The 18,926-nt window shown below is 43.4% G+C and overlaps 1 protein-coding gene across 1 annotated transcript in view; it reads right to left on the reverse strand.

Annotated features, from left to right (window-relative positions):
* The window catches only part of TDRP (testis development related protein), a 228,467-nt gene extending 215,285 nt beyond the window's left edge, over positions 1–13,182 (reverse strand). The window contains exon 1 of the mRNA XM_068281330.1: positions 12,908–13,182. The gene's annotated coding sequence lies outside the window, so the exon portion shown is untranslated. The remainder of the gene's footprint in view (positions 1–12,907) is intronic.
* Positions 13,183–18,926: the final 5,744 nt, after the last annotated feature.

Below are 18,926 nucleotides of genomic sequence, written 5' to 3' on the forward strand. Positions count from 1 at the left end.
AATACTGGGGGAACATCTGGCTATCTATACTCGGGTGAGGCTATCTAATACTGGGGGAACATCTGGCTATATATACTGGGGAGGGGGTCTACCTTAATACTGGGAGCACACCTGGCTACCTATGGGGGGGAGGGGGACCTACCTAATACTGGGGGCACATCTAGCTATCTATACTTGGGGAAGGCTACCTAATACTGCGGGCACATCTGGCTATCTATACTAGAAAGGAGGACTTCCTAATACTGGGGGCACATCTGGCTATTTATACTAGAAAGGGGGTCTTCCTAATACTGGGGGCACATCAGGCTATCTATACTAGAAAGGGTGTCTTCCTAATACTGGGAGCAGATCTGGCTACCTATACTGTGGGGAACTTATCTAATACTGGGGGCACATCAGGCTTTTGCTACTGGATGGGGGCTACCTTCCGTAATACTGGGGGGGCATATAGCTACCTTTTCTGTGAGGAAACCTACTTAATACTGGTGCACATCTGCTACCTATACTGGGGCGTGCACAATTTGGGGGATGCACTTTGGAATCTCTGCCTCTGGTACTGGAGAACCTTGTCTGGACCACACAAAAAACACCCCCGTCCTTATACACTGCTGCTTTCAATGGACTCACACCCCTGCCAATCGGAACATCTTCTCTCTCAGACAAGCAAAGAGGTACAAAGGCTAGACAGTTTTGTGAATTTCTACAGGACAGTGATAAAGACCTTTTGATGTAAACACCTCTTTTCTTTAACGCTCATCTCACTTCAATTCATCTTAACCAACCATATTAGAGATTGATGCAGTGTTTAAATCAGACCTCTCTCAACAATATGAAAATGAGGATAATTTATATGTTACAGTTACCATGCTGAATTCCAGAGAATGCCGTTACTATGTAAGTAGCTGAGAATTATTGTATAGATAAAAGTGGCACTAGCAGCCCATCCTATGCCTTGTCTGCCCACTGTGATCCTGCAGGCCTAACATTCTGCTTGGACGTACGATAGGAATCGGCGCGGGAGACTTGGGCGCAGGATTCAGCCGTTATATGGCTGATCCTGCTGCTGCACAAGTCCTGGCCATGTTAAATACTATTCCCCCTCCAGGCCACCATGGATAGTGGGGAATGAAATAATTTGGCTTCCAGCAATTGCTGGAAGCCGAATGAATTATTGTGTTTTAAAAGTAACTTCAGCTCCGTCTTCTGATGGCGCCGAAGTTACTCCCTGTGCGCCCAAGTCTCCTGTGCTGGATTCACTGCGTTCGCTGCTTGGCCCTCCCTGGCTTGTTATTATTGTTTCAATCTTGAGGTGTGTGTGCTGACTTCAGCCTGTTGTCACCAAGGTATACCCAGGTGTTCTTGCTTTACTGACTACAGATATACCTGTGTACAATATCAGGTGTCCCTGTCAGCTAGAGGTCTAGGGGTCAGAGTAATCTCTATGTCATCAGCCTACTAGACATGTCATAAAAACCAGGCTTAGGATGGAAGGTTTCACTTTATGGATCCTTTAATATGAACCACTGTAAAACTACTATAAAGTTCCTAGCATGCCCTGCTCTTGATTTGTATAATGCATAAATATGCCAACCTTTGTCCAACCTTTCTTGGTATTACCTAGAAAGGTGGGATAAACTAGGCTTATTTAGTTTGGAAAAAAAATGTTGACCTGACTAACATGTACAGGTCCTTCTCAAAAAATTAGCACATTGTGATAAAGTTAATTATTTTCTGTAATGTACCGATAAACATTAGACTTTCATATATTTTAGATTCATTACACACAACTGAAGTAGTTCAAGCCTTTTATTGTTTTAATATTGATGATTTTGGCATACAGCTCATGAAAACCCAAAATTCCTATCTAAAAAAATTAGCATATTTCATCCGACCAATAAAAGAAAAGTGTTTTTAAAACAAAAAAAGTCAACCTTCAAATAATTATGTTCAGTTATGCACTCAATACTTGGTCGGGAATCCTTTTGCAGAAATGACTGCTTCAATGCAGTGTGGCATGGAGGCAATCAACCTGTGGCACTGCTCAGGTGTTATGGAGGCCCAGGATGCTTCGATAGCGGCCTTAAGCTCATCCAGAGTGTTGGGTCTTGCGTCTCTCAACTTTCTCTTCACAATATCCCACAGATTCTCTATGGGGTTCAGGTCAGGAGAGTTGGCAGGTCAATTGAGCACAGTAATACCATGGTCAGTAAACCATTTACCAGTGGTTTTGGCACTGTGAGCAGGTGCCAGGTCATGCTGAAAAATGAAATCTTCATCTCCATAAAGCTTTTCAGCAAATGAAAGCATTAAGTGCTCCAAAATCTCCTGATAGCTAGCTGCATTGACCCTGCCCTTGATAAAACACAGTGGACCAACACCAGCAGCTGACATGGCACCCCAGACCATCACTGACTGTGGGTACTTGACACTGGACTTCAGGCATTTTGGCATTTCCCTCTCCCCAGTCTTCCTCCAGACTCTGGCACCTTGATTTCCGAATGACATGCAAAAGTTGCTTTCATCCGAAAAAAGTACTTTGGACCACTGAGCAACAGTCCAGTGCTGCTTCTCTGTAGTCCAGGTCAGGAGCTTCTGCCGCTGTTTCTGGTTCAAAAGTGGCTTGACCTGGGGAATGCGGCACCTTTAGCCCATTTCCTGCACATGCCTGTACACGGTGGCTCTGGATGTTTCTACTCCAGACTCAGTCCACTGCTTCCGCAGGTCCCCCAAGGTCTGGAATCGGTCCTTCTCCACAATCTTCCTCAGGGTCCAGTCACCTCTTCTCGTTGTGCAGCGTTTTCTGCCACACTTTTCCTTCCCACAGACTTCCCACTGAGGTGCCTTGATACAGCACTCTGGGAACAGCCTATTTGTTCAGAAATTTCTTTCTGTGTCTTACCCTCTTGCTTAAGGGTGTCAATGGTGACCTTCTGGACAGCATTCAGGTCGGCAGTCTTACCCATGATTGTGGTTTTGAGTAATGAACCAGGCTGGGAGTTTTTAAAAGCCTCGGGAATCTTTTGCAGGTGTTTAGAGTTAATTAGTTGATTCAGATGATTAGGTAAATAGCTCGTTTAGAGAACCTTTTCATGATATGCTATTTTTTTGGGATAGGAATTTGGGGTTTTCATGAGCTGTATGCCAAAATCATCAATATTAAAGCAATAAAAGGCTTGAACTAATTCAGTTGTGTGTAATGAATCTAAAATATATGAACGTCTAATGTTTATCAGTACATTACAGAAAATAATGAACTTTATCACAATATGCAATTTTTTTGAGAAGGACCTGTATAAATACATCAGAAGGCAATACTAAAGCTCGGCAAATGAGCTTTTTGTCCCAAAGCCTGTACAAAGGAGAAGGGGATATGGGCCACAATTCACTCCTCCTTTCTTTCATAACGATTCTGAGCTGTTTTTACTGTTATCACTATGGTGCTAAATCATGTAGTATTCACTAAGCAATTTACCTCAGCAAATATTAAAATAAGGATTCTGTCCTTAAAGAGAACCTGAACTGAAAGTAAAAATCAATCTCTTTCTCCTCTCCTGCATCCCATTTGTCTACTGTGATCAATGAAATTCTCCGTCCTCCATTTTAAAAACGGCCACTACCCCCTAACAGCTTCCTAGTCAGCACACTGTTAAACTGTAATATCACACCACTTGAGCCATAGGGAAACACGGAAATTACCTTGCACATTCAGTAGTAACTGACAGCTGCTGATATATAACTGACAACAACTGGTATATTTCAGTTCTGACAAAATATTGTCAGAACTGGAAGGGATCACTTTAAGAAGAAAATGGTGAGCCTCTGAGAGGAACCGACGGTGAGGTTAGTATGTAATATTAATTTGCAGCTACGTCATGTGTTTATTTTAAATAATTTTACTCTCTTCAGGTTCCCTTTAAGTTAAGGAAAGATTCCTAAAGTTAATGATTGAATCCTTAAACTAATGACTGAATCCTAAACTTAAAGACAGGGGCCAATATGCAATTAACTTTTTCCTCTGAGTTTTCTCCTATGTGATATTTTCAAACTTGTCAATAAAATGTCTTTAAAACTACCAGCAAGCAAGAAAATACTTTTGACAGTACTTTTTCACCTACTTTTTGATACTTTTTCAATCGCAAAGTGCTGATAAGTTACTTTAAATAGAAGATGAAAAATTATCTCCAAGGGGAAAACTGAGGAGAAATATGTAATTGCATATGGGCCAGGATATCAATTCACTGAGAGGAATGCAAGTGATAATAACTTTAAAGTGTGTGAGGAATTATCACCTGGCCTGTGCAGTCATTAAAGGGGCACTATGGCTAAATTCTTCTTATATTATCATTTAATATAAAATATGTGCAATTGTAGCAATGTGTAAGACTTGTATTGTGGCTGAATAAAACTCTGCTTCAATATTGCTTTACCCTAAATCAGTGCTGGAGTCCCGTCGCCAGAGAAAGCTAAGCGACGCTGAACCAGCACATTCCATTCTGCAGGAGGAGGCTGCTTTATCAGTCGTTTCATCTGAAGTTGTAATCTCCCCCTTTGATGTAACGGGAGAGGTTTCACCCAACGTCTAACTGCCCATTAGTGCTGTTACAGCTCCTCTGATCTGCCGTACGTCTCAGGACAATGATGTACGGCTCTGATGAAAAAAATGCTCCCAGCTGAGGCCCCCCTTCAGAGAAGCTGGCACAGGCAGGGTGACCACTTGTCAGTTGCCATGGAGACCAGCTTCTCTTATGCACAGGATTCCAGCGTCTTGATTCAGCACACGCAAGTGCTGTGTAGCCAGTGTCCTGCGTGTGTCTCTGAAGGGGGGCCTCAGCGGGGAGCATATTTTTCATCAGAGCCGTACGTCATTGTCCTGAGACGTATGGCAGATCAGAGGAGCTGTAACAGCACTAATGTGCAGTTAGACGTTGGGTGAAACCTCTCCCGTTACATCAAAGGGGGAGATTACAACTTCAGATGAAACGACTGATAAGGCAGCCTCCTCCTGCAGAATGGAATGTGCTGGTTCAGCGTCGCTTAGCTTTCTCTGGCGACGGGACTCCAGCACTAATTTAGGGTAAAGCAATATTGAAGCAGAGTTTTATTCAGCCACAATACAAGTCTTACACATTGCTACAATTGCACATATTTTATATTAAATGATAATATAAGAAGAATTTAGCCATAGTGCCCCTTTAAGTGGAGTGTTACTAGAGAAAGCAATGTAAAGTGGCGTATTCTGAGCTGTCTGCTTAATTTTTTAGTATTTTATACAGAATGGTACTGTGTAAAGAAAGAAATACACAGCAGGCAGACAGGGAAGGAGGAAAAGAGAGACATCAATCTTTTGTATACACACAGACATACACCGCCACAGAGACACACACACACACACACACACGTACAGCAACTCTCTCGCCTTCCCTTGCCGCAATATACAAGCTGCAGGCTGGCTGTAATCATGCTGGCAGAGGAGACAGCAGGAGAGGCGGAGCTACAGCCTGCCTCTGTGTGCTCCTCCCTCCCTATCTACTGTAATTATGAATAACTACAGAGGAATAACTTAAGGACTGGAAATGATAAGATAACTCTCTCACTGTGAAAACGTATCACTACATGTTAATGAGGCAAGCTTCTTAAAGAGACACTGAAGAGAGACTAAATCTCGCTTCAGGTCTTATATATAGCAGGGGCACGTGTGCCCCTGCTAAAACGCCGCTATCCCGCGGCTTAACGGGGGTCCCTTCACCCCCAATCCACCCCCCGCAAAAGTTGGTCGGAAAATGGTCGCTCGTATTCTTCTTCCTGGAGGCAGGGCTAACGGCTGCAGCCCTGCCTCCAGTCGCGTCTATCAGACGCGCATCGCCGCCTCTCCCCCGCCCCTCTCAGTGAAGGAAGACTGAGAGGGGCGGGGGAGAGGCGGAGATACGCGTCTGACAGACGCGCATGGGGCAGGACTGCGGCGGTTAGCCCTGCCCCAACCAGGAAGCGCTCCCCCGCTGCACGGAGGGGGTTTGGGGGGACAGGGACCCCCGTTAAGCCGCGCTATAGCGGCGTTTTAGCAGGGGCACGCATGCCCCTGCTAGCTATGAGGTCTGAAGCGAGATCTATTCTCGCTTCAGACTCTCTTTAAGTGAATTAACACTTGAAAACTTATCACTGTATGTTAATAAGGCAAGCTTATTTAGTGAATTATCACTTAAAATACCGATCAATGTGTGTTGCTAAGTTTTCACTTGCCTTATTATCACCAGCATGATCTTAGTGAATTGTGGCCATGATCTGCATATGGAAAAAAATGTAAGTGGGGAGAAGAAACCTGATCCTGCTCTAATTAAGTAGAAAATAAGGGGTGACAACTCACCACCAATTGTGGACAATTAGTAGCAGATAGTCGATAAAAAGAAGTGCTAATCAGGTTAACATACACTAAAACAGTTTAAAAAAGGAAGGTAGAGGTGAGAATACCTCCCCACTTGAAGACACCGAAGTCTGCTTACAACATAACTTTTATTGAAAGATACATTACTCCAACTGCGACGCATTTCACAGGGTTAACCCGCTTCCTCAGATGAAAAAAGTGTGAGTGCACAGAGTTCTCTAAAACTGATGCTTCCCTTTTTTGCCTGAGGAAGTGTGTTAACCCTGTGTTACATCTCTACCTATGAGTCAAGTTTTAGAAGAATAAAAATCCAAAAACCTATATGCCAAGCTGAAACAAGTCACAAATACATTGGATGACCAGAGACAGGCTGATTTCTCACCAAGGATGTTGAGAAAAGAAGGATTTGATTGTTCATCCACTCCACTGCTTATAATGGAGAAGAATTTATTACTGAGCTTAGGCAGGTCTCTTACATTTAGACCATAAAGTAGCTTACATAAAAGTATAAAGTCGCTGCCATATTCATACATACTGTGTTGCAATTCTAACACATACAAGAATCATCTCCACTATGTTTTAGAAGAGAAACATGAGGTCCTGCTGATACCAATGTAAACACAGGAAGAACCTACAAACGCCATGAAGGTTGAGTCCCTAAAGTGTCTCAAATGCAGTATCAGAGCTAAAAGATAACAGAGCTAACCAATAACCATCATCGTATAATCTCATATCAGTGGATTCCTTAAATATTAGATGCCAATAAAATTATAAACAATATGAAAACTGAGCTGGAAATGGAGTCCATCTTGGGCTAAGACCATAGAGGTCAGGTACGCATGTATTATCCAGCCTGCACATATTCTGTATTTTAAAGGGTCACAACACAGACATGCACACCTGTAACAGGAATGTCTTGACTTTCAGCTGCTATTATCACAGGACAGCAATGACCACTGGCTCAGGGCTAGGAGCGTTTGTTCAAGTCTGTAGTGCTTAAAGAGACACTGAAGCGAAAAAAATATATGATATAATGAATTGGTTGTGTAGTAGAGGTGATTACTAGAAGATCAGCAGCAAAGAAAATATTCTCATATTTTTATTTTCAGGTATATAGTGTTTTTTCTAACATTGCATCATTCTATAATATGTGCAGATTACACAACAGTCAGCATTCAAAATGATTCTTTCAGAGCAGTCTGTTAACTAATGACCTCTCCTCTGGCAGAGAAAAAGTAAATAGTTCAATAACAGTTTAGATAATAAAAGTCAGAAGACAGCCCTCTCCACGACTTTCAAAGTCATAGAGATTAATGGCTTTTTTGCATAGAGATAACAACTGTAGTTTCTTAACTCCTCCTGTACTGGAAACAATTACACTGATGTATCTGATCTTAATGTTTTATTTCTTATCTGTGCTACACATACAAATCATAATATCATAAATTTTTTTTCGCTTCAGTGTCTCTTTAAAAAACCTCCAAATTATCAGCCAGCTTTTACAATATTGGAAAGTTTGGATCATGGTAACCTAATAATTTTAATACCTTGAAATGCAAAAAGTAAAGAAAAAGAAATAACTTGAAAAGGGTTGATCAATACAATACTAGCACAAAGCACCGAGCTACAAAAGAGCACATCAATATTTCATTGAAGCAACTTATTAAAGTTTTACTGGCTTTGCCATGTAAATACAAGACAATTTTCTATTTTTTTCAGATGAAACAAATTTGCAAGAAGGATGAACACCCTGCTAGCTCAAATGTCAGAGGAAGAGAAATGGATTTAGAGTAGAGACTTGTCATAGTAATTTACATGATTTATACTGTGTTTGTTTTTTATTGGGGGTGGGGTGACAGAACAAAATGGTATAAAATTATCAGAGATAGTGACTTATAGTGTACCTAAACTGCCTGGAAAAAAAGAACAAAAACAAATAGTTACCTCATAGAGTGAAGCTTCTGGATAGTCCAAAGGCTTTCCTGATCTTCTTACACCTCTTTGTTTCTGCACTGACAAAGTACGGTCTGTGCCGTTGCATGGAGCCACTAGTGCAGTGGTCCTCAAACTAAGGCCCGCGGGCCGAATGCGGCCCCCTGAGGCTTTTTCACTGCCCCCCCAAACACAAAATCTTTAACTTATAGATGCTGCTTACTGTACCTTTTAAATATCGGCTTCCCGCATATAGAATAGCAGTGCTGGCATCACCCATCCACATACTGTAGAAGCCAGCCACCAGTAATTCGATAGTTTCCAATCCAATTCCGCATCAGGTGACACTGCTGTCCAACTGGACGGCAGGTTGTCATCTGGGTATGCTTCACTGTCTGGTGCACAAAGACGTTCTTTGGGCGCCACATGACTGAATGGCTGCTCCTGGGAGTTCTCCTCCGGGCATGATTGGGGGGGAATCGATACCTAGATTCAGTGTAATGTTATCAACATCACTTTATGTGTGTTTCGGCCCCCCAGCAGTCTGAAGTACGTTGACCCGGCCCTTGACCGAAAAAGTTTGGGGACCTCTGCACTAGTGCATGACTTTATCTTCCATGCACAAGCAGCTTTGTGCTTCTGTGCAGGGTGGTACCTGCACAGTGCAGCTGCACCAGTAAAACATCCAGCTGCAAACCCTTAGTAAATCTGGCCGTGACATATAAACTTTCTGTTCAAACTTTCCCCTTACACATAATTTTGATAGAACTTCACTTTTTTTGAAACAACATAATATAAGCCACTGAATACTGTTAACAAGAAATGCAGGGCTGGTTCAAGAAAGCACAATAAACTTAACATGCACAGACAGCACACAATGGGCTTGATTCACAAAGTGGTGCTAACCTACTTAGCACGTCTAAAGTCCTTAGACGCGCTAACCAGGGTGCTAAGTAGGTTAGCACCGGATTTCTCAATCAGTTCGCGCGCTAACTTTGCGCGCGCAAAGTTTTACGCGCGCTAAGTCCCATAGGCTTTAATGGGCACTTCGCACGGAGCACCGTAGTTCGCGCGTAAAGTTTTGCGCGCATAAAGTTTTATGCGCGAAAAGCTTGTTTAGACGTGCTAAAGGGGCTTTCACAGGCGTGCTAACAGTTAGCACCGCTTTGTGAATCAAGCCCAATAAGTTTAGTGGGAATTATGCAAACTACATAGCACATGTTATGCAAATATGTTGAATGTATAATATCTGTTATTGGCTGGCTTGGTCTGTAATAGTCAGCTATTAACAAACATTATGCATCCAATGAATATTTTGTGTGTATTATGCGAGATTCGCTATTGTGTAATATATGTTACAGAGTTTGTGTAACTCCTGGTAATCTTTACGTGTGACTCTGATAATCCAAAATGTCTAACACAGATACTAGGCTTCACTTACTAAGGATATTCAAGACTGAGAACATAGGTAAATTAAGAAACTTTGCTTGGATTTTATTAAGAGTTAACTATTAACACTATTATGAATTAGGAAGAAGAATTATTACTAAAGTTACTTTTGTCTTCCCCTGGAGCCTTATCATAAAATTACACCAACAGGAAGCTGTACTGCACTCTGCTTTCTCTGCTGTGGGGAGATTATCTTTTGATATATTGGGGTTGATGCATGAAGCAGTGGTAATATTATTATGCACAGGCAGCACACATCAATATTGCCATTACTACCGCCAGCAGTGTACCGTGCATTGGGTAATCAGCACGACTCACGGTATATGGCTAACACAATTGTTATGCCAATAATGTGCATTTTGCAAGTAGCGTAATTCACATTACCACTGTAACAATTGCGTTACCCATGTACCGCGTACATGGTACATCATACTGCATATATAAGTATGCAGTATGATGTGTCCAGTATTAACTGTACTATGACTTGGTATGTGGTTCCTGATATTTACACAGTTGACATTATTAATATACTAGTCACCTTAGCCCATTTAAAAATGGGCTAGGTCTGTCATTACTTTGTGACGCCCGACACGCGCACACACGCCCGCCTCTTCTGGTCCCGTCCTCTGGCTCTTGGCACCGTCGGCAGTCTCTGCGTCTTCTCCCTGCACATGTGCAGTGCTAAAAAGCACTGACACAGGGACAAAAACGGATGCAGAGACACTTGCTAATTATATATAGAGATGGTCATCAAGGAGTTGGTAGATGGGTTTATTATAGTTTAAGCCAGACTGTAACTTTGCTTTAACATGTTTGCCATTAGGTGGCAAAATCTGCCACTATCACCTGGGTCATAGCAGACCATGGCAAGGATTGCTAAATGGCTTGTAAATCGATGGTCATTTCACATGCATACACCTTCAGTCAGAAACAACTAGAATAAAACCTACATGCACTAGAATTATTGCTAAATGTTTTAATTGCATGTCTGCTATTTCACTAACCTTTCTTTGCTATGGATTGTGAAGATCCAAGTAAGTGCCGCAAAGTTTGGCAGCCTAGTAGGAAGTGATTTTTTTTTTTTTTTGACTGAATCCAGGCCAGGTTTGCTAGATTGCTCCTCCAACCTAGGAGAAGTGAAATAATCAGGTCTAGTTCCATGTAATTGTTTAGGGAACAAAGGTAGATGACTTTAGATTATGTCCCTGTTACTTAAAGGACAACTGAAGCGAGAGCTATGTGGAGGGTGCCATATTTATTTATTTTTAAAGGACTTACAAGCCCAAATAGCGAAAAAAAGATAAGTACCTTAATCAGTTTTAAATGCACGGAGGACGCCGTCCGCGCCCTCCGTGCAGTTCCGCCAGGTCCCCGCAGTCTGATCGCCCCCTCGTGCCGCTCCCGACCCCACGGACGGGGTCGGGCTTCCCTTCCTCTCCTAAGATGGCCGCCGGAGCCGGCCGCGGCTGCGCAGTCCGCATACGCGTTAGTGCGGCTGCGCAGCTCTAGGGCCTCCCCCCTCGATCCACGCTACTGTGTGGGGTCGGGAGCGGCACGAGGGGGCGATCAGACTGCGGGGACCTGGCGGAACTGCACGGAGGGCGCGGATGGCGTCCTCCGTGCATTTAAAACTGATTAAGGTACTTATCTTTTTTTCGCTATTTGGACTCGTAAGTCCTTTAAGCAATACCAGTTTCCTGGCATCCTGCTGAGCCTCTGACTCTAATGCTGGGATTACACAATACTTTTTTTTGTAAGAATCGTTGATAGATGCCTTTGATTATAAAATTCCGACATGTCCTATGTTCCGCTCGATTTCTTATAGAAGTCAATGGAAAAAAGATAAAAATTGAGCAGAAAATTGAATGGTTAATAGATCGCCTGCCGAATCGAACGCAAAGAACGTATCATGTAGTCCCAGCATTATACATTTAGCCATATACCCTAAACAAGCATTCAGCAGATCAGGTGTTCCTGACATTATTGTCAGATCTGACAAGATTAGCTTCATGCTTGTTTCTGGTGTGCTTCAGATACTACTGCAGCTAAATAGATCAGCAGGGATGGCAGGCAACTGGTATTATTTAAAATGAAATAAATATGGCAGCCTCCATATTCTTCTCACTTCAGTTAATTTCGTGCCTGATAATACTGGCCAGGAGTGAAAAAGAGAGACATGACAGGCAGAGTAAGCATGGGAATAAAAGGTGCACTACCTGGTGAGCATTTTACAACTTTAACAAAGGAAGCATCCCTCTGCCAGGTCATGGCCTTGGTTGGCATACAGAGCCAGCTGAGACTGCTGCAGTTAGTCAAGGACCAGACTTGGGAACATAATTACATAACCTCATATTACATCAATGTCTTTGCAGTCTAACACTGAGCTCGGAAGAAATCATCAGACTATCAGCAAATTAGTTTTTATGTTTGCCTTCTCTTCAATATTTACCCATCAGTATGGAGGCAGATAATGTTTATCCTATTATATTGGATAGGACCTCCCCCCACACAGCATCAAATTATCATATTTCTGACTTTCAGCCTGCGTTAACCCATTCTATGGAGAATAGGGAAATTCTGAGTTAGTTGTAGATGTAGAATAAAATAATAATGTGCAGTGCAATAAATATGTTGATCTCTCACAAGGCATGCCCCTCATGTCACATAGATGTTGGCATGTTTGGCTGGAAGTGGGAGTTACTAATAAACCAAAATGTCAAAGCACATGAATCATCGACAGTGTTATTTTCCTGCAATTTCTTTGTCAGCCTAATGATGGGCTCATCAGGGTACATCACTTATATACATAATACAAATTTGACAAGGGATTAGTTCAGATCAGCAAAAAAAAAATCTACAGCTCAAGTTATGCTCAATAGATTTAAATGTGACCCAGAAAGGCTAGTAAGCTGAGGCTATTATTTCAGCACCACATCCCTGATAGTATCCAACACAGCTCTGAGGCCAAGGTCAATGGTATCATGTATGCTTCGCTCATGTAGTTACCCTGCCTGCCTCATATAACATGCTCTATAACCAGGACATGCTGCTCCAGCCGCCAAACATGCTTAAATCATATGCTTAACTTTTTAATAAAGTAAAGCCTGGTGGGGAAACATAGCAGATGAATGAGAAATATTTACTTACAGCCTTTACAGAACCAGATATGAGATTTGGAACTTTAGATCCAGTGTGATGTCTCTGTTCTCGTTCCAAGATACACCTTCACCCAAGGAGATAAAATGCAGTGCAGTGCCGAACATGTGCAGTTCAGTGAATGAAACGCTGATCACCTCTGCTTTAACTAATTTCTCTTCTTCTTAGCCAGATGACATATTTGTGAGGAAGCCAGCAACAGTGATAATAATGAATTCATACCATGAAAGGCGGCAGTGCTTGTAGGGAGATCATTAGTTATGGGTCTGTTGTTGCAGCTCAGCCCATCCTGCAGCTAGCAGGCAGACTGCAATCTCATCCTTTACACGCTGCTACAGCTGTGGATCTGCAGAGGCCTGTTGTTCAGAGCATCTTCTGAAAAGGAGGTTAAATACATTCAATAACCACTTCCCTCCGTTTGTCTTCAAAGGCAAAAAAAAAGCCACATTGAATTGATAGATTACTAACATAAGGATGTAATGTGTGCCATTTGAGCAGATGTTGTTTTAAAGGGAAAGTGATATGAAACATTAACCTTAAATGATTGAAGGTGAAAATTTCACCTTAAATAATCCCTGCAGAAAGAAATGGCAACTCACTCCAGTATCTTTGCGAAGGAAACCCCATGGACAGTATCAATAGAGGCAGTAGATGATAGAAGGGCCTAGTGTGCTTGTAGTTCGAGGGGTTGCAAAGAGTTGGACTCTACTGAGTAGTGACCGAATAACAACGGTATATGAAACCCCCAAAAAAGTATCCTGTATGAAACTGTTAATACAAAAATCAAGAAGCATGTTAGCTTATGTACCGTAATTAATGTACCTGAGAAAATGTGTTTGCTTCTAATAGGTTAATGCTTCATATACCGATTCCAGAATGGAACATTAAAAATGATCAAGTGTAAAGCATGAAAAAGATAAAATGAGAAGACAGAATGGAGGAAGATGTATCAGTTTAGGTGTATCAAGAAGCTCCCTAATGATGCAACATTTGAAAGGAAATGCACTGAGGCTGTGAATATTGTAGAAAGAGAAACAAAAATCACTCATTGTAAACTCCTACTGGAGCGTCACATATCAAACAGAGTATGGAAAAAACATGAATGCATAAATATTTGTAGCAACTATAGGGAGGGAAGGAGGGGGGGGGGGGTAGGGGGAGGGGGACAGGGAGGGTTCTTCCAGAAGAACCTTCCAAACTCCCCAACTATTGATACTTTTTATCCTGTGGTCTAAATTCTTTATCTTTGAGTTGTTTGGTTTTTTTTTGAAACAAGTTTAATTAGTTTTCAAGTTTGCAAGAACCAAAACTGTTCCTTTGCAAAATGAACTATATTTTTAGAGATCCTTTTAAGTACAGTGCAGGATCTTTAAATTAAGAAAAAAACAACATGGAGCAAATACGACTGTACATAAATATAATAGAACTCTAAAAGTATCCCCCCTAAACCCCCAACCCCCCCCCCCCCCCCCCTTTGTCACCCGTGGTAGGAAATGTCAAGCTTCCCCAGTGAGTCTTGGAGATGTTCCATTAGATACCACTTTGTATATCTGAAATGCTCCATCAGGCCCATGATCTCCTGTTGAGAATGGGTTGCCAGCACGAAAAAGTCTCAATTTTTTTGTCTTTGCGACTGATCACATCATGTTTTTCCAACTGGAATAGATGGTTGGGTTACTCCTTTACATCCCAAACTGTGGGAGAACTGGGATAGATCCATTTGTTGGAGATCACTTTTCGAGCTGCTATTAACACAAGATGAGCCAACATACTCATTGGTCGAGTTGTTTCCTGAAGAAGCCTCCCCAGAAGTTGGGGCAGGTGCAGCATAGTTAAATAACAACAATAACGGAGAGAATTCTAAATGAACCTTACATAACTGTTTGACATACAACACCACCTTATGCCAGAAAACTGCCACCACAGGACACACCCAAACACAATGGTACACATCTGCCGCCGGAAGTGAGCATTTGGTGCATTTGGGTGTATAGTGTGGCGGGAGACACTTATACTTGATATCAAAGGCTTATCTTGCTTTGTGTATGAATTTTAAGTGAGATTCTCGCCAATTCTCCGCTATAACCAACTTATGAACCATCTTATACCCTTCTAATATCATTGATATCCTTCGACTACCTGGACAAGTTTCTAGACATAGTCAATTGCTGGAGATCAGCCTGAATTGTGGATAGAGAAATTTTAGGTACATGAGGTGTCTCAAAATCATCAAAACTGTTTAGGGTAGCTAGCTATCTTTTCAAATTGTTCCCCGTTACTACACACGAAAGATCTTAATTGCCCATAATATAAAAAGTAATGGCGTGGGAGATGGAACTGAGTTTTTATTCATCAAATAATAACACAAATGAAAATGGCATGAGCAAAATGATGGGTCCCTTAACCCTCCTGGCGCTCAATTAAAACCGCCAAGGGGCAGCGCAGCACTATTTTTTAGTTTTTATTTTTTTAATGATGTAGCTAGCCTAGCGCTAGCTACATGACAGCTGCTGTGCAGTGGCATCCCCCCACCCTCTTCGATCGCCTCTGGCGATCAAGCCCGTCCGGAAATCCCGTTCTGAACGGGATTTCCATTAGGGCTTCCCCCGTCGCCATGGGCGATGGGCGGGATGATGTCATTAACGTCGTGATGTCAAAGGGAGTCCCGATCCACCCCTCAGCGCTGCCTGGCACTGATTGGCCAGGCAGCGCATGGGGTCTGGGGGGGGGGCAGCACGGTGGGTAGCGGCGAATCGTCGCGGAGCGGCGGCGATCGGGCAGTACACGCAGCTAGCAAAGTGCTAGCTGCGTGTACAAAAAAGATTATGCAAATCGGCCCAGCAGGGCCTGAGAAATCCTCCTGCGCGGCATAGCCCAAGCTCAGCTCGGGCTTACCGCCAGGAAGATTAACCCAATATTTTGTTCCACAAGTTTTAGAGGCCATGACTGCAATCAAGCAATTCCTGTAGATCCCAGTAATACTTCTGCACCTGTGAGCAGATAGATAGGCCAACTCTTCCTTAACTAAATGATTGCACTGTGTCAGATTTGAAGGATGCCTACTGCAGTCTTCTCTCCTTAGATAGTCAATAGGATTCAATTTAGAGCTCAAAGAGGGCCATTTCAAAATACTCCATAATTTGGTCTTACCCATCCTTGGGTGATCTTAGCTGTGTTATCTTGTTGGGGGACCCATGGCACGTGACTAATGCTGGGCATAGACGGTGCATTTGCTTCTTATCAATCGAGCCGCTGATAGCTCGATTGATAATTTCCGACAGTTTCGATCACCGCGCGGATCGATTCCCCACTCGATACCCGCGGGCGGACAATAGTGGAAATCAAGCGGAAGATAAGGAAGCGCCCGCGGGGACGAGCGGGAATCAATCCGGAAGGCCGCGGGGACGAGCGGGGACGCGGCGGGAGTCGATCCGGCAGCTAATCGAGCCGCCGGATCTAACCGTCTATGCCCAGCATAAGACAGAGCTTTGTGTGTTAATTATATATGTAAAAACCCAGCAGAAATATTGTGAAAGAACTCTAAGCAATGTCCCTTCACACTTGTTTTGTCTTGCTCAGTGACAGATCATCAGCATAGCATACAGGCATACATTGAACAACTGCTTTTAATTTAATTATTTTTAAGAGGCATAAAGCACTCTTTCAATGAGCTGTAAGAGCTCCAACAAATATGTCCACACACCTGTGTATTTACACTCATCTATGGCATGATGCACACCAAAAACCGCTAGCAGATCCGCAAAATGCTAGCAGATATTGAAACGCTTTTTCTTCTTTTTCTGTAGCGTTTCAGCTAGCATTTTGCGGTTTTGGGAAGCATTTTTGGTGTAGTAGATTTCATATATTGTTACAGTAAAGCTGTTACTGAACAGCTACTGTAACAAAAAACGCCTGGCAAACCGCTCTGAAGTGCCGTTTTTCAGAGCGGTTTGCGTTTTTCCTATACTTAACATTGAGGCAGAAACGCATCCGCAATCCAAAATCTGCAGCAGCCCGGGAGTATGCGTTTCTGCAAAACGCCTCCCGCTCTGGTGTGCACCAGCCCATTGAAATACATTACCCTAGCAGATCCGCACCCGCAAGCGGATCGCAAACCACAGCCGAACCGCTCTGGTGTGCACTAGGCCTAAATGTGTTTTATCGTGCAGGACTAAAGAAGAGGTGAGGAATGAGCAGTACCATTTGATTTGAAGAAATTTATACGGGGTCCATTTTACATTGGGGATTGTGACATATAATAGTAATCTGAACATTTGTAGAGCGCTTTTCTCCTGTCGGATTCAAAGCGCTCAAGAGCTGCAGCCACTGGGACACGCTCAAGAGGTCACCCTGTAGTGTTAGGAAGTCTTGCCGTGAACTCCTTACTGAATAGTATTCGAACCCTGGTTTCCTATGTCAAAGGCTGTGCCCTTAACCAGTACACTATCCAGTCACAACAGGACCCTGGACGCAAGTTCAAGTTTTCAACTTATTTTATTTACTCTACTTGGATCTAATAATTTTAAGAATTAAGAAATAAATACAGTCTGCACTTAGAAGTTTTTTTTTATTCAACTATTTACATGGATTTGTCTGTTCAGTTAGTAGAATGTCAGTGGAGAAGGACCCTTGATTGACTCTGTGGGATATACAATTCTTATCTTAGTATTTCTTTTAAAGTAGTTCCTATGCGGAAGGACTGCATGATGGATAAAAAATGCTTAAAGGACTTACGAGCCCAAATTAAAAAAACGTTCTGTACTTGTATGATTTTTGAAGGCACGGAGGACCCCATCCGTGCCCTCCGTGCAGTTCCGCCGGGTCCCCGCTGCTTAATCTCCCCCCTACCCCCCGGCCGGATACCGACCCCACAGTCCAGGTCGGGCTCTCTTGCCTCCTCGAAAATGGTCGCCGGAGGAGGCCGCGGCTGCACAGTCCACGCGAGGGCCTCCTCCCTGTAGCGTGGATCTGGGAGGGAGGCCCTAGAGCTGTGCAGCCGCACTTGCGTCTGTGCGGACTGCGCAGCCGCGGCTTCCTCCAGCGACCATTTTTGAGGTGGCAAGAGATCCCGACCCGGGCTGTGGGGTCGGGATCCGGCCGGGGGGGGAGGAGATTAGGCAGCAGAGACCCGGCGGAACTGCACGGAGGCCGCGGATGGCGTCCCCCGTGCCTTCAAAAAACATACAGGTGCAGAACTTTTTTTTAATTTGGACTCGTAAGTCCTTTAAGCCATGTACCTGTTTCTGATAATTGTTGGGATTCGGGAAAACGATCCCTTGTGCAACAAAATCAGGAACTGATGCTGTACGGACACAGCTCTAGCCTTCAGTATAGCGATGCATTCTGCTGCTATGAAGGAGGGAGGAGGGAAAATGATCAACACACGATGGAGTGGCTTTCCACAGTGGGGTGTGCGAAAATATGCTCGGCATTGCGAGTCATTAAGGATCCAATATGTTGGATCCTTAAGTGACATTGGCTGTATGTCGTACACACATTTATCGTCTGTTTCAGATGACATTTATTTAGTGTCTATGAACCTTTAGGCTACTTTCCCACTAGGATGTTGCGTTTTAGGGGACGTTATGGTCGCATAACGTGCCCCTAACGCAACGCCTGGTGGTGTTGGATGTGGACGTCAGAGCGAGCCATGTTGTGCAGCTCACTCTGGCTTCCGTGATGCGTACTCTTGGACGCATGCGGCATCACGTGGTCCCACCAGCCAATCGCAGCACAGAGCGGCCGCTCCAGGAAGTAAACACTGCACAAGTCACAAAGTGCAGTGAATATTAATTAGCCATGTGCCTGGCCGCTCTCCCCAACATTACTGAGCATGTGCAAGCAGTCTAACGCGGCTTAGCCGCGTACAAAGTGCTGCATGCAGTACGTTGTCTTGACGTCTTGCGTTACAATGTAACGCAACGTGGGCACTGTGAACAGCCCATTGATTTTTCATTACTATGTGGTGGGCTGCGTTACAGGCTGCTCTAACATGCGCCTGTAACGTCTC

Source organism: Hyperolius riggenbachi, chromosome 4 (genome assembly GCF_040937935.1).
Source record: "Hyperolius riggenbachi isolate aHypRig1 chromosome 4, aHypRig1.pri, whole genome shotgun sequence".
Classification (NCBI taxonomy): Eukaryota; Metazoa; Chordata; class Amphibia; order Anura; family Hyperoliidae; genus Hyperolius; species Hyperolius riggenbachi.